We start from the raw sequence: 26,773 nt of genomic DNA, 5'->3' as shown, positions 1-26,773 counted from the left end.
TACGCATAGCTTTCGTCAAGTTTGAAGTTGACTATAAAAGTCTTGCAATGTGGTTTATAGCTGGAATTGAGTAGATTTGTTCTGACGATAGCAAACCACTCCCCTTTCTCAACCCACTTGTAGTCAACAAGCGATAGCTGCTTTTTGAAGAAAAGGGTTTGTTTTGGTTCCATGAGATTTCGCTTGGAATTTTTCTTGTGTTTTGTTACGGCGAATGCTTTTGCGTCCTCCTTTGCTAAGTGCTAACTTTGATTTGGTCCAGCCCTAGGTTAGCAACACTAAAATTGAAAGAAAAAAAAATACTTACACGTTTGTCTGAAATGCTTCTAAACAGTAAACACGTTTTTTTAAACATCCCAACAAGTACTGTACACGCTTGACCACAAATTTGACTCAGAAATAATTGTATAAATTACACATCATATTTTTTGTAATCCGCTAATACCTTAGCGACTATAGTGTGTTTTTTTTGTTTGTTTGTTTGTTTTTTGTTTGTAACTTTTACTAGATTTCTGCATTTAAATGTCAGGTTCATAAATTAAGAAAGCAGCATCACTTATTTGCTAGTTTACAAAAAATGTAAATAATACCTTAAATTTAAAAGCTCTGTGCACTGCCAGAGGCTCTCTTGGCAGCCATTTTTGGGATTCTTTGTAACCAATAGAAGATCAACTTTTCCCACAGCTAGCCAATCAGAAGTGCTAGGGGTGGGACGTAAACACTTTTAAAAATGTTTGTTTGTAGGTGCTAGACTTCTGCAATTCAGTTTTTAGAAACTTTCATTGCTCTACAAATATACCTGGGTTTTCTGGCAACAGAATGAATATAGGAAAAATAAATATATAAAAACTACTTGTCCGACGGGCAAAGTATAATGGTAAAACTTGTTGTCCCACAAAAATAAGGAGGTTGTAATCCTGCCTGCCTAGAACCGCCAAAGCAATCATTTTGACTGCCTTTTATAATACATGTTTATATTTTGAATATAACCTACAATATTCTATTTTCTTATATATACAAGCCTGTAATTATCTCCACTGGACTTGGCAGTCATCAATTCCTTCGTTTTGTACAAGGAATGCACTGGGGAAAATATCAGTAGGAGAGATTTCATCTTGAAGCTAGCCACAGCGCTTCAGCTAAAACATTTTGATCAAAAAACTGCAAAGCAGCAGGCTGCTGCAGCTCAACCTGGATTCTGTGCTGCACCGAGTGACACACGCAAGACAAAACATATGTTACTTTTGTTTTAAATTAAAAAATAATTTTGTTTTTACTGTTTTGTATGTACATATACCTGTTTGCATACTAGTTTCTTTTGAAATGTTTATTTTATTATAGTTTTTCATTTTTTGAAGGAGTGCTTTATGTGTGGCAAGTTAAAAAATAAACCGTTGTAAGTTTAATTGTTCATTTAAATACAGCGTTTCAGCTGTGCAGATGTTTGATATGATGTGCTTGAATAAAACTTTTGAGTTGTATCGGATAGTTATCTTTCATTTTAATATTGATGTTGTTTAAAATGTAAATAATGACCGCCGGTGGCGGTTTTAGGTATGAGTGTAACTGCTGCGGTTCTAGTGTTAAATAGTTCTAGAGGGAAACGAAGTTCGAGGATTACTATTTCAAATACCTGTTGTGTCTGATCTGCTGTCTTACCCAGCATTACTAGAACTTATATGCAAAATGGAAATGCAGCATGGCAGGGATTTTGTTTGCATAAGACATTAACTAGTTGTTCCCATTTATTCTCCAAACTCCATCAACACTCTTTTTCTTTCTTACTCTATACCGCTTTTAGCATTGCATTCAGAAGTCTAAACATAATACAGCCATTGCTCTGATAACAAATAATTTAACCTACAATACCGTTTATGAGGCTGGAGCCTTCAGGTTCCACAATACCAATGTCTTGGCCTTTTTTTTTTTTTTTTATGTGTTGTATCGCGTTACTCTGGCAGAAATGCTGTACATTCCATGTGGCGTTGACTAAAGACTACAGACACCCAATCCTATAGCAAAGTGCTATCTTTGGAAGTACAGAAAGTGACTGGAAACATTTTAATGATGTGACAGGGATGTTCGAGCTTGTCTCCCAGGGCAGTCAAATAGCCAGTCCCATAAATTTACATTTGAGACAGATCACTCTTACAAAAAAGCATATTATCTAGGCCCAAGGGATGAGACTAGACTGGAAATTTGAACTTTGATATTCAGTTTTCACCGAGTTGACAGCATCACTTTTTAAAAAAAATGTATTTATATCATTTGTACTAAACTGCAAAAACTGTATTCATGACTCTTAACCCATAGATGTTTCCACAGTGGTATAACTCTCTGGCTACCAATGACACGATGCTTGGTATCATTGACACTAAAATTAGATTTCCTTCAAGTGTGTGCTCTTACTGTAACCAATAAAATCAGAGGTTCAAAAGGGCAATATTGAAATAATACATTTTTATACACAAGATACTCTTCTTTTGTATTCTGTTACAGTAAATAAATACAGTAAGCATATATAGTTGGTACACTGTAATTCTCTGAAGCAGACCAAACATAAAATTGATACTGAAAGTTGACCAGGTTTTCTGCTGCAAAAAAACTTAAATTTCCCACCCTGGGCTTACAAATAATTATCATATCAAAGATTCAGCAGTCAGTCACGTCATAAAATATGTACTACTGGCATTCTGGTATTCGAGAAAATCCCGACTTAAAAGCTTACAACAAGCCACTGTGACAAGGGGAAATACATTGCCTTCGCTTTTAAAAATTCTAAGCTACCATAAGAGAACAAACATGCTGTGGCAAAAAGGGTATTTTCCCCCTCCATTTAGATATATACTGCTTAATCTGGGCAGGCTTAATCTACCTGAATTAATACAGGGACTTGCTCGGTTAATCCAGTGTTAAGACTTTGCCCACAAACAAATGAGAAGTGTAAAGCCTGTGCAAGCTAAAAGGTTAGTGACGTATAAGGCTCATCTCTCTCCGGAACATTATATAACCCTGTCATACTCACTAACTTAATGAAAGGAAGTTCCGCTTCATAGCTTTCCACTGCTCCATTTTCAATTTAACATGGGGAGACATGGTATGAATAATTTGGTGGCTGAAAGCTCCAGTCGATCTTTAATATGTTAGGTGTGGGCCTTCCGCAGCTGGATTCTAAAATGAGGCAAAACTGCATTGAGGGACCATGCAGCCCTGTGCAATAGGCGGCCTAATTACGGACACTGTTTACATACCATGTCCATAGCATGCTACTTTTTTTTAAATGCCGCACTGCGCTCTTTGAAAAAAACATGGGGTAAAAAATGCTTTCAATGTAAATACACTTCTTAGTCATATACCCTTTAGTTGCTTGACTGACTGTTTCATAGACGCAGTCCAAGATGGGGTTTGAAAACATACGTAAAATACTGAAGAGCCACCACATTTAGTGCATTTTAAAAATGTTTCTCATAATTTGGGTTCAAAATTGTTGTACTTCTACATATTTTCGGAATCTAATGAATGTTGATATTAAGTATCCTACACTGGGAGCCTATTGAACATCATCATACTATAAGCTCTTACAACCTCTTAGGCTGAAATGAGTATGAGCTGGTAGCACCTATAAACTATTTACATAGATAATTTACCGGTATTTGTTTACCGTATATCCTCAAATTGCCTCTGCAACTTATATTCAAGGGTGGCGTTCATTCAAGGGCAGCTTTATCATTTTGATTAACATGTCCAATATGGTAAGTCTGTGTCCTGTTTATTTGTTTCTTGTTGAGTGTGGTGTATATTCGAGGGAGACGTCCATTACAAATCTGGTAACTGAGTGCAGCGTTTAACTAAAGGGAGGCGTTAATTTGACGATATAATGTACTTATTTATTTATAAATGTAATAAAAATTAACATGCAGTAATAATTTCTAAATTAGAGTGGCATATTCATATTCAGAGATTTGAAAAGGTTCTTTATTTTGTTTTATTTTTTTTATAATAATAACTTTTAGAAAAGAAACTGCATTTAATTTTAGCCGTCACTTTTTATGGAAGTCTGAAAATATGGAGACAGCATGATGAAAAGAAAACTTAAAGACGTAATTAACCTCTTTTAAGTTACTCTTTTAGGACTAATGGATTTTTGGACTCTGCTGGGAAAAATGAATGCATCTATCACTGCACAGTATTTTTTTTTTTCAAACTAGCAGTGCAGCAGTTTTCAAATGACAGCCATGAACCAGTTTTAAGATTCCTGGTGCACTGTTTGCCGCAAAATCAACCTCACAGCTTTGTATATATTAATAATAATAATAATAATAATAATAATAATAATATGCAAGCAGAGCTGTCATGATCTCTGCCAAATTGGACTTCAAAAACAATTAGCAGTATACTTATTATAGAAAGGATATCCTAATATAAATTGTGCAGTCAATTACTAAGGCAGCCAGGAAACTTAAAACATTTGCACTAAAAGTCTAGACAGATAAAGGCAAACAAAAAGGAGATCAGACAGAAAAACAGCAATGCCCCTCATGCATACTGTTATTGTGCTTTAATGCGGTTGACTTGCACTGTACAATACCATGATAACCAGTTGATTAATATGCAACATTGTGTTTTTTTAAAGCCTGGTTATTACACCTTTTGTTTGTGTTCCAAAGGTATAACCCAAACCTTGCCCCAGACAACAAATCTGAAGTTTAATTGGCAAGTCGTTAAATTTGAATGCCAATAATGATTGCAAATAATACAAAATTTGATTTTCACCATGAACAAACTATTATTGTAGAAAATGTAGCAAGTACGCCACTCTTTTATATTACCCTTTCTGATTCCTGACATACTGTATATCACCCAGCAAGCCTCAGAACTACCCAAATGCATTTGTCTTGTAAACAGGGGATATTTGTATATATTTACAGCAAGTGTAGGGAGGTTACTATCACATCTCTGATAGTCAACAGATGATGGTGCATTCTAGTATGTTCATTTCAAGTTCCATTTAAATAAACCACTACCCTAATGCTGTGCCAAATGGGTTGATGACACAAAAAACACCCTCTTAATTAAAGTGGGTATTATGTGTTTCTGACGTTAAGGAACACACACCATGACTTTCACATAAGAAAGCAGTTTTTTTATGAGCTGACTTCAATACTTGTGGCGCAGGTTTTGAATAACTTACTTAGCTTTCAAAAACTGGACACGTAAAACAAGTATGTTAACAACTGATAGAGCATTCAGGTAATTCAAGCACCAAACTGTCTGCCTTAATGTTCAGATATTATTCTTGTGTTTCAAACTATTGGATTGTAAAGTGGAACACTGATTATAATATGTGTTCAAATGTACGATGTAGCTGGTAATCACACATTCATAACTGGATGATAGGAGGCTGTGTGGTCCAGTGGTTAAAGAAAAGGGCTTGTAACCAGGGGGTCCCTGGTTCAAATCCCAGCTCAGCCACTGACTTATTGTGTAACCCTGAGCAAGTCACTTAACATCCTTGTACTCCGTCTCTCGGGTGAGATATAGTTGTAACATGCATAGTACACACACCCTAGTCTATGTAAGTGGCGTTCTTGCGTGTTGTTCCTGCACTGAAGCAGGCAGACAGGCAGGTGAGAGCCGGAATGGAGGCACGGAGACACAGGTGCAGTGAAACACGCCAGCACGCCGCTCAGTATTTACTAACACATAAAACAAAGAAAAACCAAACAATAATGTCATGTAACACTACCAGCGATGGTAGCGCACAGAGGACGGTACAAGACTGTAAAAGACACGAAAAATAAAACACAATACAACAAACTATAAATCAAAGGTGGCGTGAAAACGGCAGGCCTTGCAGCAGCCCCGATCACAGCGATCGCTATGTTTTTATACTAACGCTCTGCCGAGACACGCCCACCTGCCTGCTGGAACAGCTCATTGCTTTCAGCTGCTGCTCCACGCAGACAGGTAATCGTCCCCGGCGGAGCGCCACAGCAGTTAAACAATTAATTAAATCAATCTATTTACAACAATTAACGCAAAAATATACAATAAAACTACATATTTCCCATGTTTAGGGCTTCCGCCCTGCCACAGTCGCCTTCAATAAAGGTGTCTGCTAAATAACCTAATAATAATAATAATAATTATAATAATAATGCCCCTTTTGTAACCATTCTGATAGAAATGTACTTGTAGAAATTGACTTCAAGTGTCTTCAATGTTGTCAAAATGTCTTTAAATATTAAAATAATTACAAGGGGGAAAAAAGTGCAACCAAGCTTGGCGTCTACAAAATGGCAAGTGGTAAAGGATTCAATGGGCTTGGAAGCTTGTATTCACAGCTAACAAACTTATCAAACTGGAATGTAAGGTCACCTTCAGATGATGCAGAGGCTAGTGAAAGCTAATCTAGAGCAGAATATAGAATGCATACAACAATTATAATTACAATGGGAATGACTGTTGTACATTGCATTTTTAGTTGACAATGACAGCAGGGCAGCTTAGAACACAAGACAGTTTCTAATTGATTGGAGCTGCTGGGATACTTTGGTTCACCAGCCAGGAATAAGAGCTGTTTAAAGCGGTGTAGGAAAGAATGCACAGGAAAAAAAAAATAACATAACAAACAGATAAGTAACTTTAATTGTGCAGTTTCCTCCGCTTAGTAGTCCTTGCATTATGTTTGCAAAAGTTAATTATCTGATATGATAGACTGTGGTTACTGCTGACACCAAAAGGCATGGGTTCATTTATTTATCCATGTAAAAGAACATTTCATTAAAGAGCAGCATTTATCAGAAAAACACAGAAAACAATTATTTTATACGTATTGCTTCTGAGGTTTTAACTACATATTAAAGTCTGGGTGAGTTTTAACTGCACATGCAGTACAGCATATCCAATCTATGCTATTTTCCAACACAGATCTAAAAGTTTGAAGAGTTCCCCGCAATAAACAACCATGTAAAACCATTATTTTTATTTATTGTCACGAAAGGTAACAGTTTAATAAAAGCACTAAACATGACAAAAACTGTGTAATTACTGTACATACACATGGCAATATAATTTTTTTTGTGACCGCGTTAGAACTCGATTGAACACCAAGACTAGAAAATATAACAAAAAAAAAAAACATTCACCAAGTTTAAGAACAGCAAAGTTAATGTAGTAAAATTAAAGAAAAAAACATCTAACATGGGCTTACCACTTTTAATACTCTAATAAACACAAAAAAGCTTCAAAGTGATTAATTGAATACATTCGTGTGAAAATGTTAACTGACAGCATTCATAATTGCATGAGTCTCCTTCAAATCACTCTACTTAGGTTTGATAACACTCGCCACTCTAAAGCAAAGGACAACCCCTAGAGCTATTGTAAATATCCAAGGTCTAGCAATTCTATAGAAAACAGAAAAAAAGTTAGATAAATTGTGTGTACACAAAAGCAAATACTCTACATGTCTCATGTAGGTGTTTTTTTACATTTTATTTCAACAGACACAAAACATTTTGTGCCCTATTTAAGTCCCACGTTTATTTTTTTTTTATTTTTTTCAGCTTCCATAAAAAAAAATGCATCCAATATTCTTTTGATTGAAATATGCGAGAGGGATAGCTACTGTATCTATTACCCTCTTAATACAGGATGTCTAAATCAGACAAGACTCTAGATTAGAGTACACAATAGAGGCAGCGGGGGCAGTTACATTTTTAGTTTTTTCAATGCAGTCATTGACTTGATTGAGGTCTGTAGGAAGAATATGGATGTAGGTTTAGCACAAGTGTCTGTAAACATATTGCATTCTGATAGAAGACCAATTTACAGATAATGTGCTACAACTCCACTTTCAAAATATGGAACAGGAATTTTCCAAGAGTGAAAATTACAATAACATTATGTAATAATTAAACGCACCAAGTACTTATGTTACAGATGTCAAAGGCTGTATTTATGGGTACAATTTAAACCTAGGACGAATGGGACAAAACTTGACAAGACTTGCATTCTATCTTTGGCTTCCTGATCTGTGTTTATGGTTTAAGATTATCAACAATGGGAATGCATACTGCTGAACACAAAAGGAAACCGAGCACAAAGGCAAGTAACGGGAGAGTTTTTTTTTTTATTATTCCTGGCAAGTGTGTGTGGGATTGGAAATTTTTCTGATCGTAAGAAGAGAAAAAGAAAATCATAAAAATGTAAAAAAGAAACTTCCAGCCAACAAGGCTTGATTGCGTAATGTGTTTGAGAAAGCAAACTGAAAAGCAACTCCAAGAACCATGAAAACATTTTAATTTTGCTGTTACAGGGCTTCTCATGTGAAGACTAGATCATATTCATATCTACCAAGAAATAGAAACCCCTACAAATGGTGAATGACATACTGTATCATACTGTGACTAGTTATGAAGAGCCTGAGATATATAAGTGACACTCTCTATTTGCAATCACCGAGGAAGATGGATGGTCACAAGCCATCAAACAAAGCCGAGCTGCTTGAATTTTTGCGCCAGGAGTGGCATAAAGTCACCCAACATCAATGTGAAAGACTGGTGGAGAGCATGCCAAGACGCATGAAAGCTGTCCTTGAAAATCAGGGTTATTCCACCAAATATTGATTTCTAAACTCTTCCTAAGTTAAAACATTAGTATTGTGTTGTTTAAAATGAATATGAACTTATTTTCTTTGCATTATTCGAGGTCTGACAACACTGCATCTTTTTTGTTATTTTGACCAGTTGTCATTTTCTGCAAATAAATGCTCTAAATGGCAATATTTTTATTTGGAATTTGGGAGAAATGTTGTCAGTAGTTTAGAGAATAAAACAAAAATGTTCATTTTACCCAAACACATACCTATAAATAGTAAAACCAGAGAAACTGATAATTTTGCAGTGGTCTCTTAATTTTTTTCCAGAGCTGTATATATTGGAAGAAAATTAACAGTTATGGAAAAGGATTTATATTGAGAGAATTATAGTATTTTTTTTATTTTTATTTATTTTTTTTACAGAATGTTGTCTTCTTTTCAAGGCAGTGCCACCATAAAAGGAAAATCTCAACTGTAATGTAATCAATCCTTCTTGGGGCACGACTGAACAAATGAAACAGACTAAATAAACAAAAAGAAAATTGAAATACAATTTAACTTGATTTTCTGAACTTTTCCCTGAAAGACAGTCCTCTAAGGTACACAGTTGCCCTTTAAGCCAACTATTGTTGTAGACATTATCTAAAGATAAAACAGTAAGTTTGATCTTAAAAATGCCTTCAAATATTTAAAGCCTAAAAACATCAGAGCATTCATTCAGAATAATTCCAGCATTGCACTTTCTAACTGTTGCAGTTCTAGCAATCTTCTCACTGCCTTCTCAAGGTCTCGGTTGGCAGAATCCAAGAATAAACAAACATGTGGTTTGAAGTACAAACATTTACAATCATTACTGTGCTAGAGACAAACAGTATTATTTGTGTGGTAATGTCTCCTCCTCTTGGGAAGCTCTGCTCACTTAATATTTTCTCAGAATCTACTTCCTTGGTGTATTCATTCTTTACCAGTGACTTCCCTTTAGCTTAAGGCACTATTAACAGCTTTTGTTCATCAGATGTATTAAAGTATCAAGATCTTTTTTTTTTTTTAATTAACCACTTCACTGCTAGATTTTAATTAACCAGAATGATACATGCATGCTTTCAGTGGCTAAACAACTCAATGTCATCATTATTATAAAATGAATCTTATTTTATGTTGCCTGTTATAGCTGACTTCCCCATTTAAACTAGACAGCTTTATGTTGAACTAGTTGAGTTGGTCTATACCATGTTCATCATACTGTAAAGCAATGTTTTTAGACAGGACTGTGCCAAATCCCTAATAGACAACAATTTCAAAGTGTCTGAGCAGAACACAAACATAATATTTTATTTAAAAATATTCTAGTTATAAAACATGTGATAGGTCTCAAGGGTTCTTTTTGGGACTTGCTTCATGCTAAGAAATGACCACCAGACACATGCCAAGATTTGAATGCTCTCTTCAGTCGACCACACTCACAGCATTCAGTATGGGCAGATTACTTTATGCATAAATGTGAGGCTAAGTCCTAGGGCAAAATCTTTTTTTTTTTTTTTTTTTTGTTTTTAATTATTTTCTGCTGGAGATGTTAATTAGCATTAGTATTCATTAATTAACAAACCCAGATAGAGTACTCCTCTGATTGAAATTAAATAGCTTGCTAATTAGCAATTTAGCTTTTTTTATTATTTAATGGCAAGTTGATTTTAAAAGACTCCTGACCTTGGAAAAGGTTTTCAAATGCTGTCAAATAACCAAGCTTTATAAATGAATTGAAATGTATGTGATATTCTTTACATATTACAAGGACATGTGTTTACTTAACATTGGGATTTTTTTGCACTTTGAAGAAGACACATTAGTCCTAAAAAATAATAAACAGACTCATTTCATTTTCCTTTTACATTTTAAATGTAATTCTGCATTTACAGCAAGACCTTTAAAACTCTAAAGTAAAGAGACAGCACTGAAACTGACATAAAATCTAGCAAACCAAAATCACTTGGCATGCTTGCAATGGGAGACTTAAATATGTTGCAAAATGTAGTTCTCAATAGGTTTAAGCCATTGCACTATTCCCTGAAACCCACATTACGACAGAATGTTCTGCTAACATCATTAAGAAGATTTGTGGGTAGATCCTAAAATGTATACAAAGTTGCCCAAACAAACGGCTTACAAATCTTACTTCATGTTTCTTCCCACACATGCAAATCTACCCCAATAAAGTGTGTGTGAATACAGTAGATCATTTCAAATGGAGAGTAAAAGAATTTAGACACGGTTACCTTGCTATATACATTTATTGAGTGCAGTAATTTTTTGAGCCGGTGATAAAACTGACCATCACACAGTGGACAGTTTCTACACATTTATAAGCCAATAATCTCAGTCATTTTGACCAGTTAGGAGTAATAAATCACTCCCAGCTGCAGATTTATATTGCCAGCACTGGTTATTCATTCCTCTATTTATGATGACCAGATTTATACAGTTAGTCAGAGCAGATACTTCAAAAACACAAGTTAGAATTGAAAGTGATCTGAAACTGTGGTTATTTTTTTTTAAATGTCATGTATCCCTTTTGGAAAAGAGAGAACATTTAAAATGTATGCTGCTTCCTTAAAGAAACCTGCAAAGTAAATTTGTGTCCAATGCATTACTCTGAGCAAATACATAGGACAGTGCTTTCATGAATCATTCAGCTGCTGTACCAGTATTGTCACAATTCATAATGCACTTTTCTGAAACTCTAGGGTTATTGCATCCTGAGACAGTATCCATAGAAGCCCTTTAGAGCTAAATCCTAGCTAGACAATTCTGTAGAAATGGCTCTCCTTCACACATACCCCCTTTTTTAGCCTACAGTTTAACTACAGTCTTGCAAAATGTACACATCAGATCTCTCATGCATTTGTCCCTTTGCTAGAGCCAGCCATTAAAGCATCCCAGTGACACTGTTACCAGATTGCATTTCAGCCTCTTGAAACATTAATCATCTTTTGTCCAAGTTTTATCTTTCTCATAAGAATTGTTATCAGCTGGCTGATGAAAACAGGCACATAAAGTAATTTGTAATAATTAAATAAAGTAACCTCCATCCCAACAAAAACGTGTGCATGGTGGACAATACAATGCCGCACCGATATACAGATGGCTTCTGCGAAGTGGCACGACAAGCTGACGCCAATTCTCCTGGTTCGGAGTGTTAAATGGAAATAAAACCTGTGCTGCCTGCCTAATTTTCATTTACATTTTCCGTAGTCTGGGTCTAATAGTAAACACAAATACTTTTTCTAAGCAGTCACCACGGCAACATCTCCTTGTGGCAGCAGGCCATTACCAGCACTTGAAACCCCAGCGGGAAAGAGACTGCAGGGAACATAGATGTGGAATGCACACATGCTGCGAGCTGCTTTGAATACCCCCCTAAGAAATAGGCCTTTAAATAAATAAATAAATAAATAAATAAATAAATAAATATTGTATATATATATATTCTTTAACAGCATTTCCTTGGTCGGTATTTCACTCTCAGAACACAATATAAAAAGCATTTAATATGATGAAACACTGTTAAAGAGAAAGAAAATTGGGGATGTTGTTGTCAGGACTGACCACAAATTAAAAAATGTGGCATTTAGAGCATATTAAAACCTGCTCCTTTGATGACCTCTAGGTCTGTTTAAAATCCCAGGAAAATATTATCACCAAATGAAAAGAAATTCCTGTCTTGTGCTTTACCAACAGAATACTATATTGTACGTACACGATGAATAATTCATCAAAGCCCATTCCATAACCAAGAATACATCAGAGAGCTTCAACTATTGTCAATCTGCTTCAGAGAATGACAGAAATTAATGCATTGAGCACCTGTTATGAATACACACAAGTTGTGCAATGGTTCTAAAGAAATTTATTTATCATAAGACAGACATTGTTTCTAACAACTTTGAGGTTCACCCTACATCAGATACAGTTATATATGTTTCTGTATGCTTTGACAATTGTTGGATATATTCCAAAATATTGCGTTTCTATCTCGTCAACCAGTAAGACAACTAAACACTCACTGTCTCCTGGTCCAGGCAGGGTTTCGATGAGGAAGATGAGTTGATCTGTGGCTATCATCAGCATCTCTTATTAGCCAAAATACAGTGCATACAACCAAAACAGAAATGCATTTAAGAAACATAAATAATCATACAGCTCCTGCATTACAACTAAAATGTATTACTTTTCTTGCTAATTCCTATATATATATATATATATATATATATATATATATATATATATTAGCTGTATTTACCCCTACAGCAGTATCAGTAGATAGTGCTTTGTACCTATTCTTTTGTTTGGGTTCCATTAACTTTACAGTAAAATACAGGTATGCTCGAGTGTGTAATTGTATTATTTTAAATACATTTTATTCAAGTTTATTCAATTAATTTTGTTTCCATTTGTAATGTTTTGTCATTCTGTGTTTTGTATGCATTTCTTTATTAAGTGATGCATTTATTTGAGCTGGGGAAGGGAACATGTTTCATTATTGAGAGTGGCATTTATTTGTGGGCAGCATCTATTACAAATCTGATATCTGAGTGCGCCGCTTATTCAAGGGCTGTGGTTATTCAAGGGCGGTGGTAATTCAAAGTAATACGGTATTGTATTTAGTATGCTGTATGCCTCAGTACAAGCAGGTGGCTCTGTTTCATAAATCACTTTCTCTTGGATGGCACAAAAGTACCAGTTGGTGTTATATCTAAGATATGATTTCATTTTTCTGTAGTTTTATCTAAATACTACAACCGTGGCCAAAAGTGTTGCATCACCCTATAGAAGGAACTCATTTTGCTAATGAATAATGTTATGTTAACATATTGAATTACATATATTTTGCAAAGCCTTATTACAATGCCAGAATTAGCTGTCATTCAGAAATGCTCTGCAAAAATCTAGAATTTCCCTTCAAGCAATAGAAACCGAAGAAGGGGGCATTATGTTAAATGCCATCGCCTTTGGCTCAGGACATTTAATGACATGAGGCAGGCCTTACCAGATGGTAAAGCCCTCTTATGAGGGTTATATTGCTATTAGAAAATGGAAATGTTAAAAAAAAAATATGCAGCACTAGTTTTTGTTGCTAATGAATACAACGGTTTTCCTCATTATTCCATGAATAATGCGGTTTGCTCAGAATTCCATCTGTGGTCTGGTAGCCTTCACTCAGGCTTCATTATCCCAGCGGCGGACGCTTCGTGGGTATTTCCAATTGCCAAATAATACTGAAAAAGAAAGCTTCTACTGACATGGAGCGGTTCTTCAGTTCAAGTACCTCGTACAGAAAAACGAACATGGTTTGTGAACTGTTCGTAAAACAGTAAAAAGAATAAAAGTACAGCTACCTCTGCCCCTTAGGTCAAACACACACACAAACACACACACACACACACACACACACACACACACACACACACACACACACACACTGTTTGCTAAATTGAATTCATTGCAGCCTGATTGCCTCCTTTATCATTATTCTTCCAGCATTCCATTTGTTCTGATCACCCTTCCTCTGCAAATTGTGTTATTTAATTCCACTGTTCTATTGCTCACATGTCAGCTGTTTACAGATTTTATCATTTCTAACTTGTAAATCAGATTATGTATTTTGGTACATAGCTTTAATCATATCCCCCTTTCATTTCATCTGTGAAAACAGTGTCACTGTGAGTTAATGGAAAAAAAAGACTAGTCACTCACTAATGGAAATATCAATGAGATCTTTAAAATTGTATGATCAGATATTGCCATTGAGCACAGAAAGTATAACAGCAGTAATGTAAATGTTCCATGTTCAGAAAAGACTGGGCAGGCCCCTAAGTGCGTATGATAATGCATTTCTTCTGTCATCCACAAAATGCTATATACGCTTGAAACGCAGGAGTTGATATACATTCCCTTATATTTTAACCTGGAAATGCCTCTACTGGAGACACATACCTATCTGACTGTATTAACAAACACATCTAGTCTTCATGTGATTATTCTGATGTGTGTCCCTCCCTTGTATGTGAACATATGTGATCTAATCTGTCCCCTATAGAGTCAGAACTTTTTAAGTGATCATATATTTCACTTAATATGAGCACCCCTGCCTAAAAAGTAGAAAGTCAATATGACTTTGTTACTTTTTTCTTTTTATGAAGTGTGGCCAACAGACAAATGGTATCACACTTAACCTACTAAATTTAATTTTCTACACATTCTTCTGCTGTTGCGGATCACTTAGGCCTTTCCCACAGTCTTAAAATTCCTGTTTATTTTGTTTCTAAGCAACAACTAGACTAACTGACTTTTCATATGGTGCATATGCTAACCGTTTCCCAAACCCTGCTATATACCAAACCCATCTCAGTATAATTTTTATAATCACATCATTTCTACCATAAGGGCTAAAGTTGTCCTTTATTTCTAAAAAAGACGGTTAGATACTTCTGTTATCTTTTCTCATCTAAACCTGTTAGCTTAAGTTATCTAACCCTGTAGTGAAGATTATAAGTAGCAAACACTGTACATAAAAAAAAAATGCTGCATGTTTGTATTGCTCATGGCCATCATCACGTAAATGCTCTTCTTTTTCTGAGTGGGGAAAACATGAGGGCCATCTGCAGTACATTATGTACCACATTTCTAAGCCATTTATGAGATTCGTCTGGAAAACACAAGTCAGTTATTATTAAGCTTCACTTAATAATAAAATCCACCTCAACTGAACTCCATCAGCTATGTTGCATTTGTGTAGCCTTTATGGGGGCTCAGATTTCCACATGCTTGCACTACCAACTAAACACACTGTCTGCGGTATTCCAATGAGTGTACTTTTTACCTCTTATAACAAAGCCCATCAGCCAAACAAAAGTTATGTTTGGCTTAACTATTGCTATTTATTACACTATATCTACACTACTAATATGTAAAATAACGTTTTAGATAAAATTGCATTCTGGTTATATTGAACACCAGGGGACAATGAGGAAACTAATATTTTTTGACATTTACTTTCCATTTTATTAGTATTATTATTAAAAGGCAATCCCCTGATGTAGGCAATAAACGAAGTAATTAAATATGCACCACAACAGAGGACACTGCTGCTGATAATCTCATTTTACCTCTGGAAAGTGAAATAAGTCTTTTTATATGGCTTGTAAAATCAATCTCAGTCACAAATGCAAATTGTTGTGCTGGTAAGCAGCATGTTGATTTAGGGATTCCCTGTTAATATACGGTACTTAGAAAATAGAGAGTGATAGCAAACAGTTTATCTGTTCCTAGCAGACAGGCCTCGTATGCCCCCCTCAACGGTCTCTTTCTTTAATCTGCTAGCCAATCACTTGCTATGAGCTAAAATAATTTAGTAAAAAGCAATGTATACAGTGGGAAGGGATACTTTTTATCTTTTTTGTACAGATTACTTACTAAATATCTTGGTATTCCAGAATATATGCCAGTGAGTTTAATGATGGTGATACCCCAAAATATAAAAAACAAGGGTGGTGGTGGTGAAGGGGGTGGGGGGGGGGGGGGGTTTCCCTAATCATCCCCTTTCAAAAAGGAGGAAGAGATTTTATTAAGCAAGACATTGGAGAAAGGCAGTGAATACCCCTTTTTTTATTAATGCAGATAGACTGGTTTCGATAATTTATTTTTATTTTACCTCAAAGTAAATGGTAACTACAATGATGACTGCCAACCCTGGTGGAGGGCTGGAATTAAATTGATAACATTTTGGAGGTTTGGTGAAAGGGGAAATTAGTTTTACTGCTGAATCCAATACATTTCTTGCAGATTAATCTAAACCCCCATAGATGTTGGGGGACAGGGGACAGAGGTGTTTTAAAGTCTGGCTTATTTTGTTCTTAAATGTTTCTTTATATTATTTCATTTCCAGCTAAGTGCAAGTTACTGTAGCTAACCTCTCAAAGGAAGTAGATAACCTTAAAAACAAAACCACTTCTAATATTCAAACTTGGAATAAAAGGGCTGCCTTTCTTGCTAGAAAATAGTCTCTCATGGTATCTTTCATATACACTGGAAACATTTTAAGCCCTCAAAGGATCAGCATTAAACTGTAAGGTTCTGGAGACAATGAATAGACTGTAAGGTTGCTGTCATACATTCTCTTAATTAGTGTAGGTAATTACATCGCTAATTGACTGGAGTTGATCCCTCAATAACTAATAACCATGCTCTATGCTTTTCTGGTGTATCCCCTTAAGACCTGCCAATCCACTTCATCATGCAACTCTTCAATAGAAGTATTAGAGGTGTCAAGAAGCATGAAGCCAGGGAGTGCCCGGCAGCTCTTTAGAAAGAGTACAAGCATCCAGCCAACACATGGCTGTGCTTTTCAGTAGTACTCATTAGATGTTGTTCAAGGCAAATAGTAAAACAATGGCATCTTGACTACAGCTAATTACTTTTGAGTAGTAAACCTTAGAGGGTGCGCGCGGCTTGATGGAAATAGTATTGATTGTGACAAGCATCACGTGCTTTTCAAATTTGAAGTGGGTGCTTTTTTCACATCTGTGCATGAGAAGGGAAAAAGGGTGGGTGTTTTAGGAATGTACTTCTGTGTTGCCACTGCAGTAACGTACTACAGGCTACGAAATGAAAAAAAATATGCAGAGCACTGTTTTATTGCTTTTTTGCGAGTGGCTTCACAAAATTTTACAACAGCTACAGAGAAAGTATAAGAAATCCCAAACAAAATGCATATTTAGAAGCTACTAAAAATGTTCAACCTGGTGTCAGTTTGGAATGTGCCAAATGAAAAAGGAAGTCACGCTGAACTGAAAGAAACTGAAATTAACATCTTAACTACCTCAAATCAAACACCCTAACCCTTCCCCGGATCTTCAAACCATTTATACAATGAAGTAACCATGTGTACATTTCATTCTTAGTTTTAATGGATTGAGTCGTTAGATAATTTAATGTCTAAGCATAATGATGCATTTACTGAGCTGCAAAAGCCCAAAGGTTAACAGAACCATACAAATTAACCCATATTACTAGCCCATAGCACCCACTATCGTTTACCACAGTTAGCACTAATTAGCACAGTGTGCCTCGCCGGTTAGAAGACAGAATTAGTTGCCCAGTGATGAAATAGGAGTTTACCCCCTAGGTAACTACCAATTACAAATACCCCAGGAAACAAACCCTGATTCGAACTGACTTTGAGGCAAGGAACTTGAAAGTCATGATAGAACACAGAATTGATAAAAGTCTACAGTTGCAGAACCGCTTGAAGCCTTTGTAGCTTAGCGGTTGATCAGCCTTCCTTTCAATGCTACGCTAAATGGTTTTTCAGTACTATCAATTACTTTCCTGTCTCATCTTTCACAGTGTCTTCTTTGCCTTCATTTTTGCATGCAGGTTTTTTTAAATAATGAGATATTGTCAGATTTAATAAACTCAATCCACCATGTCAGAAGGGATAAAACTACAGCCACATCCAAAATATTAACAATAAAAAGTATTAACTCCCTTGTTTTTAAACAAAAAATTTGTTCAGCAAGGTTCAGCAAATAAGCTTACTGAGTTTGCAAGGTCTCTTTTTCTGGATCTCAAAACCAAATATATTACAGTAGTCCGTGTATAGGAACACCTCCTAAGAGAACAAATCGGCTTAGGGAACAACCTTGTGGTGAAATGGAATGTTCCCATTGTAAATGCTCCACCTAAAGGAGCAGGAACTTTTCTTAAAAGAACACCTTTTTGGCACTTATAGCGATTCATTGCTAACCAATTCAAAACTGATACAGTACTGTTTTGTAACCTGATAACTCCTCATCATCAAACTGAAATTCAAATGGTTTATTCAATCTTTTCAAAACTGACGTATCATCGCAAGAATAATCTAGATCTGCTGCTGCATTTTTTTACGTGTGTAGGGTGGTGCTGTGTTAATAACCATTGTGTTAAAATGTATTATTGTATTGTGTATTATTGTATAATTATTGTTAGTCGCTGCTGCATTTTTAGCGTATGTAGGGGTGTTTTGATAATTTAGTTTGTCACTTAATTTATTATTATAGTTTATTAACATACGCTTGCCTATTGCTTTTCTCTTATTCTGTTCTTATGTTGATTCACGTGCGTCATGACAAGTAATAAATACATTTGTATTTATTGATTCATATCGTGACTGGCCTTGTCATATTTGCACGGGACTGAAAATCAGTCCCAGCAGAGGACGTCTAGTAACCTCCCAGACATGGATTAGTTTTCATCAAAGATAACAAAGTCTGTAAATTCAAAATGAAATGTGATGTTGTGGCCAGAGAAGGCGCTTTTGTGCATGATTTGTAAACAATGAACCAGGTTTAAATAAATCATTTCGTTGGACCTTCTTTTCCAAAGGCTAGAATAACCATTTCATCCTTTGAGTGATATGCGTTTCCATACATGTCTTCAAATTAATGCACAGTTAAAAGCATTCATTTTTTAAGAGTTGTCAATTATGTTTTGTGTTTTCACCCGTCCCCAATTTGGTAATGCCCAGTCTTTGTGTTTCACTGAACTGTAGAATCTCAGGACAGATCGTACTAATTTTACAATCATATTATGGTTTATTGCGAAGGCTGGTATTGCTTTAAGGCAAACACCCCAAAAATGCTACATCAATTCTAACATAACACTGGTGTCGATTTGCACAGGAGTAAGAAAAAAACACAGAATGCCTGAGCTTGAAATTTTACAGAAGGTCCCGATGTCCTGTAAAATAATCAGAGAAAATTAAAATCGGGGATAAAAAGAAATAGACGGTTTGCACAGGACTACATTTCACCGATGTTGGTAAAAGTTCTGAAACCACCTGTTTATGTGGTGATTTTTAGTAGGGCTGTGTTCAAAGGTTCAAAGGTTCAAAGGTTCGTTTGCTAGCCCGGAATTCGAACGTAGTTCTAAACCTTCGAAAGTTTGCATTCACGCACTGTCAGATTTTCTTTTTTTCTTTCTGTTAACAGAAACCATTTGACAATGTGTGAATACTACAAATCACAAATTAAATGTCACTGCAAAATGTGATTTTGATTTGTATAATGCTTATTACTTAAACAAAGTTTGTACTCTACTAAAATCCACTACCAGATGGTTATACGTAGCACCTGAGTAAGCTAAAGCACCGCCCCCTTAAAAAAAAAAAAAAATACAAACCACAGTTCACAGCACAGAGGCAGACGGTGTCCAAGAAATAGGTTTCAGAAAGATAGACAGAAAAAAAGACATAAAACAGATAAACCTGTAATTTATCTACAGTTTGCAAAAAGATGTTCACCCAGTCTGAAGTATTTAGTTGAGCTAAGTTACATTTTGGAGAAAATTTGCATTTATTTTCAACAGACTAGGGTGGGCCCAAGGGAATAAATGCTAGAAAAATACAAAATCGGGGTATTATTATTATTATTATTATTATTATTTATTTATTTCTTAGCAGACGCCCTTATCCAGGGCGACTTACAATTGTTACAAGATATCACGTTATTTTTACATACAATTACCCATTTATACAGTTGGGTTTTTACTGGAGCAATCTAGGTAAAGTACCTTGCTCAAGGGTACAGCAGCAGTGTTGCCCACCTGGGATTGAACACACAACCCTCCGGTCAAGAGTCCAGAGCCCTAACCACTACTCCACACTGCTGCCCAGGTATCCTGCATTGGTCCAAAAAAATTGCAAGTAATAAAGTGTAAGTATTTATTAATCACTATTTGATAAAGGTTGCAGCCCTACTTTTTGGGTTCAAAAATAAATTAGCAAGAGCTGTATATGAAAATCCCAAGCAGGGGTTACTATTTATATATTTTATTTGATCATTGTGATAATTTACAGCCAATAACCTATAACAGAAAATTGCATTATTGTCCAACACGACTGTATATGCTTTGAGTATTGCAAGCAGCATCAATTACGTGTACATAAAGAATGTGCAATTGTATTTATTTAAATGATAAAAACAGGATTGCTATCCTATATAACATATTTTTAAACTACATGTTAATGTTTGATTCCATTTATATAGACTACCGGATAACAGGATTTTCAATCAAATATTAAATAGTAGCTATGGCGACGTCACCAGTAAATTATGCAAATAAGTACTATCGAAGGTTCGAATCTTCTTTCGGTAATGTGTTCCAAACCTTTGAAGGTCAAAATGTACCTTTCGTTACAGCCCTAATTTTTAGTCCTGTGCGAATCAGAATTTACAGAACACTTCGCCTGCTTCCTGAGGGGTGTTTGCTTAGCCACAGACAACTGTAGCAGCACTTGGCTCATTTAAAAAATAAATAAATAAATAAAAACACCTTCAGTGTAATTAAGTTATATACTCCATGAATGTGCTCCACAATGAATAATATGCCAATAATCCAGTAAATAAAAAACCTAAATAACTGCTGTGAATCATCGGCTGTAATGCCAAAGAACGTGTCAGGACACACAAATAAAGACTGTCAGTGAAAGCAACACAATGTAAATAAATTCAATATTGTATAGTACATTAGAAATGGCCACAAAAGTAAGAGGATATAGGATGTACATCCCAATAATTATATAATCATATCATATTATAAGCAGCAGTATACTTTATGAGCCCATAACAGTGATTTAGGGATTGTTTAGCACAATGTCAGCCTGCTCATTTCAGTTAAATAGACAAGAGAAATAGCTCTGCATAGATGTCCATATATTGGTAACTGTTACTCAGCTGACAGTGCTGAAATTAATGAACATAGATATATTTTTCAATCCATACTTAACATAACTAATACACAAATGCTATTTTATCTATAAGATAGTTAGCTTTTCTTTTTTGAAATACTATTTTATTGCCCTTCGAACAAACAATACTATGTTGGCTATTCAGCATCTGTGCAACTAAGTGCCAAGTGCTACGTGCCGAATGGTTCAGCTTCTTTTCCCTTTCAAACTGAAAACATCTACTTTACATCAGTAGCTAAAGCATTCAACTGGAAACAAGTTACAGTCACTTCAGAAAGAAAGCACACATAGAAAAAACATTAGTGCCCACAGCTAAGTCTTAATTATTAAATTTATTATTCCCATTTGTGGAAGGAGTTTACAGAGGCAACCTTTTATATAACCAAGGACAAAGGTCACTGTTCTACACTGCCAAACCACCCTGGCATGTTGGACATGGTTGTGCATGTTTAAGTGGAAAAGTACAGAGAACTATTAAGCTGCTGACTTGCATTGGAATTGGCAAAGCTGAGACAAGGTGAGCATTTACAATAGCTGAAATGATTCATGTGAAAAGTATTTTATACAAGCCGCACCGTATCACTCTAAAGCTTAGTTTAGCTAAGTAATGTTTCTTTGTATGTTTTATGTTTTTATTATTGCAGTATTTGACATCTAAATAAATTCACAGTAAAAATGTCATAACAACAAGATAACACTAATGTATTTGTTAATTATATATTATTTGTCCTGAAACCAGATACTGTGCAAAACAGTAACTTGGGGTGTATTTAAACAGGTTTCAGCATTTAAGAGGACACTCTTCCATTTCTTTGCAGGTAAATAAGGTGTAGTAAATGCATATACAAATTTTGGCCAAACAGAACTAGTGCTGATGATCTAGATCACATTGCAAGCTCGGATCATTTTCTTCCCAGCTCTTCATCCCCTTTGAAATTGCTCCATTAACTGCAGCTTTTAAGAGATACGCAATTAAAAGGAAAAAAAAAATGGACTTGATTTAAATCAAATTACTGTGCAGGCAAATTAAGCACTGGGATTTAATTTGAACTGTTGTAAAAATGCTAATTTCTGAAGAGCCTCAAAAGTTTATGCAAATACATGCACACCTATATATTACAATAATGTATATTAGGATGAACATGAAACACATGTTTACCAAGACTTACAGCACTATTTCCTTTGGCAATACAATATCATTAGATTGTATTTCCTCAATGTTGTGCTCAATATAGTATAAGTAGGGATCTACCTAATTTGCGATTTCACAGAAATCGACAAATTGAAGGGTCACCGCAAAATTCATCTCTTTACGGACAATGCATACCAGACTAGTACAAAGAGAGAGAAAAAAAAACAAAAACGAATTTAAATGAACTATTGCACACCACAAGCGATCACAAACTACATATCTTAGGCTTTTTTGTTTACTGTTCACATGACAATGATGTTTTAATTAGCCTAGTATCAGTGCATCTGTACTGGCTTTTCTGTGACCTGTGCTGTACAGTAGAAGGTGGGACAAAGTCAGTGTTGCATTGTTATTTTGATTAGATTGCTATTTTCTGCATAGGAGGTAAAATACCAAAAATGGACGACAAAGCAAAAAAAGGAAAGTATATTTCAGCTGAGGATCGTGTCAAGAAATGTCCCAAATAAACTTTACATGCAGATGGAGGTAAAAATTGTTTTGACATGTGACTTTGGAGAAAATACGATCAATCACTACTTAGCTTCAGAATCACACACACTAAACAAGAGGCCGCTAAACAGACCGTTTTTAGTAGACCCCTAATTATAAGGCTCATGTGAGAAGAAATAGTCAAGGTTTTCATATATAAGGGCTAGGCAGAACTAATGGAATGCAAGCAAACTGATGTGCTGGTGACAGCTAAGAACTAATTAGGCACTGGTTCATTGGTCTTTCCTATAAGTGAGACTAAACTAAGACTATGCCAACAAAGGCTTGGTTATTATTCACCATAAGTTTACATCCATGTGTGATGTAATCAAGAACTTGGAGTTTTTGCAGTGTGGAGTAGTGGTTAGGGCTCTGGACTCTTGACCGGAGGGTCGTGGGTTCAATCCCCGGTGGAGGACACTGCTGCTGTACCCTTGAGCAAGGTACTTTACCTAGATTGCTCCAGTAAAAACCCAACTGTATACATGGGTAATTGTATGTAAAAATAACGTGATATCTTGTAACAATTGTAAGTCGCCCTGGATAAGGGCGTCTGCTAAGAAATAAATAATAATAATATTAATAACTTCTCACAAATTACACTGCTTAATGTACTGAGTGGATATTATTTAACAGCTTTTAAAGCTTGACCAACTATCCTTAAAAAATGGTTCAATTTTTAAACAGGCTTGTCTGTTGACTAATAACTGCATGCAAGAAAGCCCCTGTGAATAACAACATAAGAGATGTGTACAAATGATATATGAACAACAATGGTATTAGGAAATGGTATTAGGAAATATATTACAGAAACAAAGCATTATACACTTTTGATACAAAGTAGTGTGGAACTATGTTCAAAGTTGAAAGAAATGCAAGTAACAAACCTGACAACATTCTTTTGAAAACATATGAAAGTGTTAATCTAGGTTGTGGTGTCTAGACTGGCCACAGATGGTGGCACATGGTGATGTCTTGAACAGGTGTGAAGGGGACTTAAGTACAAGGATCAGTGGCAGAAGTCTGTCTAAGTTGTTTAAAAGCATCTCAGACATTAGGCATTATAAGAATGTACAAATTAGGTTTGTCAAGGCAGTCAGCTATAGATCTTCAATAATTAAATGTCTTGCATCAAAACGACAAGAAGTTACTTGTTATTACAATGAGGAAAGTCAAAGACATCGTTAACATTTATCTGACAATGAAAGCTGATTTAATTTAACATGATGTATATGTAGTATGTGTGTGTTATATGGCACATATTTACAAGAAAGGGAATTAAGTATAATAATAGAAATAACATGTTGGATTAGGTGTTTATACTATTCATCTCAGTATTTACATTAACATTTTTCACAAACAAACACACATAATAAACACCATGAAGTAGATCTGTGCTCAAGGCTTTATAGCACTATAATATCTGAAGTCCTTGTTAATTCCTTATGTGATAGGCATCTACAGTATGAAGGACCCAAATGTGGATATGACTTAGAAAAACTTAGAACATTTGCTCAGAAGAGAACCCTGATTAAAAAAAAAAAAAAGGAGGTTGAGGAATAGTCCATTAAGAACAGAGCTTCATCGTGCTTGTGAATCAGGGATAGAGAAGTCAATTTTTAAAATATTCTCCTGATACACTAGGTATTAGGGTACAGTCTCACTTCAGTCACTTGAGCGTAAATACATGCATATTCAAGATGTCTGGACTGCATTAGTGTGCTAGTTGTGAAGCACTGTGACCTTTACAAGTAAATACATATTGACACTTGATCTCCTTCCCGGCCTTATTGTTCAGGAGTAATAATTAATCCCAGCTTCTTGCTTTCGCAATAACCTTTTAAAGTACAAATTAAACTAACACTGTAAGACTCCAGAGAAAATAATAGGACCTAGTGGTTCTAGGGCAAGGCTTAAGTGCACTACTGCAGGAACTCTACAGTGTAATATACACTAAACAGCACATCCACCGAAGTGAGATATCGGTTTAATAGTGCTACCTAAAAATAAAATCAGCCTTATTGATTCCAGATGTCAAAAGACTGAAAGTTACAATTGCCTTTGCCTTTTTTCTGTTTTGAGACAATTTAGCCCCACAGAAACCTCCAGTGCCTTATGTTGATTAAGATTTAGGACACAAACAAAAACATTTCAGCATTTAGAAAGTTCTTCAAGATGAGCAAAGCTTCGGAAATTCTGAAAGGCAACACAAATTCTAGCTTAATAAAGTAACCAAGTGGCTTAGGAACATTGACTGTCCTACTGGTCCAGCTCTTCCTGACAAAAGACTCAGATAACCCTACAAAGGGAGGTCAGGCAGACATGATGTATCTTTTACCATCAATAGCACATTCATATACAATTCAGAGCCTTCATACTGCAGCAGAGCCTTGAAAGCACTGCAGTCAACTGTTCAATTCCAGCATCAACCAGGATGGAGTCACCACAGCACAGATAATAAAGGCTATGAGTTTTATGCAGATGTAGTGGCTCTTGTAGTATAATGGATACAATCTCAGCAGAAATAAAGCATTGTTGCTCTGTTTTAAAGTGTATTTCCACAGAAAGCCTGCAGCAAATGGCAGTATAACGATAGTCATTTTATTTAATTTTATTTCAATGCTTAAACACTGGACACCAATTTGCAGTCCCTTGGTTGTTGTTTGACAGTTTCTGAAATCCCCTGACTCATGGCCAATTTTCTTTGGCTTTGATTCTATAAACCAGCAATGCTGTCAAAAACACTATATCCGAGCAGCTGTTATGACAGTGAGACAGGGTACAGAATTTGAATGGGCCCAAAAGCAAGTGTTTTCAACAAAACCTAGGTGGCGCCTAAAGTAACATTTTGGACAGCCATGAATACGTATTGTACATACATAATGTACATTGCAGGATCTTGGCATATTTATGAACCAACATGCAGTTAATTCCATTTTCTGTTATTGTTTTATATAGTGTACGTTATCACATAAGACCCTTTCACACTGGTATGCTCTGTCATGCGGGTCACCTAAGTGATTTCACACTGCTTTTGAAGCAGCAGGGTCGACCTTGTGACAGAAGCAAGTACACAATGCACGTACACAATGCACCAGAAGCAGCAAAGTTCACATGACCACCCTTTCATCTGTTCAGCTTCTTTGGCTTGAATCGTCAGCCCAAAGTTGGTGAGAGCAAATGTTTGTTCATCCCTGATGCAATCTGGCTCAGGGTGTGTCTCAATCAACAAAAATATGGTTAAACAGAATAAAGAGAAATGGTCCTTGCGGAAGTGAAACCTTCACGCTGGCGTGGCTGTTTGTTAATTAATCCGCTTACGAACGCCCATCATGCATTTTGTCTCGCTCGACCCGGGTACTTGGTTTCACACTACGTGGGATCGAGACCCGGGTACTTGGTTTCACACTACGCGGGGTCGAGACCCGGGTACTTGGTTTCACACTACGCGGGGTCGAGACCCGGGTACTGTGTTTCACACTATGCGGGGTCGAGACTCGGGTAGGAGCGCCACTGTGAAAGGGGCTTAATTTTCAAAAGAATGCTTTCCAAATGTTGTTTTGTTAACTTGTATTAAATATTATCGTTGATCGTTGAAGGATATAGTATTATCTTGCATAATATTTCCCCAAATGTCCTCTTTTAATGTAACCATTGTAGGGAAGATATTTATGAATACAACCCAATGATGCAGAGAACATTACAGTTT

At 35.8% G+C, this 26,773-nt stretch overlaps 1 protein-coding gene across 26 annotated transcripts in view; it reads right to left on the bottom strand.

Annotated features, from left to right (window-relative positions):
- Window positions 1-26,773, bottom strand: part of LOC117409284 (receptor-type tyrosine-protein phosphatase delta) — a 696,619-nt gene that overhangs the window by 146,526 nt on the left and 523,320 nt on the right. The gene's annotated exons all lie outside the window — the stretch shown is intronic.

This window comes from Acipenser ruthenus, chromosome 2, assembly GCF_902713425.1.
Source record: "Acipenser ruthenus chromosome 2, fAciRut3.2 maternal haplotype, whole genome shotgun sequence".
Lineage (NCBI taxonomy): Eukaryota > Metazoa > Chordata > Actinopteri > Acipenseriformes > Acipenseridae > Acipenser > Acipenser ruthenus.
This window is presented reverse-complemented; position numbering and strand designations above follow the sequence as displayed.